Here is a 1,185-nt window from a genome sequence, read left to right on the forward strand (position 1 = left end):
AACTGCAGTGATATGTACTTATTGGTACGTATTTCGCGTCTCGCGAAAATGTGCCCCCGGGTACGTTTTTGCCATGAGACCAGGTTGATTTTTTCGTGCTGGGAAGGGAGTTTACCCTAGAAACAGATCACCGAGCCCTGACGTGGATCCACACCATGAAGGACCACAACTCTCGGGTGACTAGGTGGTACCTCTCCCTGCAACCCTACCAGTTTAAGGTCAGACATCGACCTGGACCCCAAAACAAAATTGCCGACTACCTGTCCCGAAATCCGGTCAGTTCGCGGCCTGGAGAGGGGGGAGGTGATGTGACAGAGTGACCTGTCCCTGTCCCTGTTGGTTAGCGCAGCACACACACACACACATACCTCATCCTCCGTTCTCTGCTGGGGCAGTGTGGGTGCACACGCAATGCCATTAGCATGCTGGTCTTCATACACGCAAACATATCCACTCCATTTCCATCCCCATCAGTATCCATGCTGCGCATAACAACACGCATACATACCTGAGTTGTCTTTTGTTTCTATGTTCCTATGTTTTGTCATGTTATCGTGTTAATACATACCTGTGTTCAGTGTTTGTCAGCGTCTGTGTTGGGATAATGGAAATGTGGCGTTATTATTATGTGTTTATTATTATTTATGTCTACATTTGTATTTGTAGTTTTTGTCTGGTTTTGCTTCTATAAATATTTCGTTATTTTATGTGTGTATATATTTATGTGGTGTTGTGAAAATGTATATACTCACCTGAGTACTTACCCATCCATATTTGTAATGGGTTTTAACAAAAGGGGCGGGAATTGGACTATAAAAAGGAGCCCCAAAGGGATATTTGAGGTCAGTTAACCTGGCGAGCGAGTGTGCAAGTGTGGTGCTGTGAGCGATTTTTCTTGTCATTGGAGTAGTTTGCGTGTATATATTTATATATATATATTTCTTTTGTATAGTTTTTTTTTGTTTTTGTTTTGTTTGTTATTTGATTTTTCTTTGTTACTTTTGTATATAGCTTTTGGTCATTTGTCTACGGGGACTGTTTCACCTCTCTAGCACTGTAAATAAACATCACTTTACACCTTACATCTCTGCGAGTACTGCCATATTTTTTTTAGATTATTATTCTTTTTTTGGGCAAACACGGTTTCGCCTGACAGCGGGCCTGCGAAGACCCGTTGAGATCGGA

General features: G+C 42.4%; 1 protein-coding gene across 1 annotated transcript in view; it reads left to right on the forward strand.

Moving 5' to 3' along the window:
- The window catches only part of LOC107661825 (C-factor-like), a 23,230-nt gene that overhangs the window by 19,261 nt on the left and 2,784 nt on the right, over window positions 1-1,185 (forward strand). The window lies entirely within an intron of this gene.

The sequence above is a fragment of the Sinocyclocheilus anshuiensis genome, unplaced genomic scaffold (assembly GCF_001515605.1).
Source record: "Sinocyclocheilus anshuiensis isolate Anshui unplaced genomic scaffold, SAMN03320099.WGS_v1.1 scaffold47, whole genome shotgun sequence".
NCBI classification, from domain to species: Eukaryota; Metazoa; Chordata; class Actinopteri; order Cypriniformes; family Cyprinidae; genus Sinocyclocheilus; species Sinocyclocheilus anshuiensis.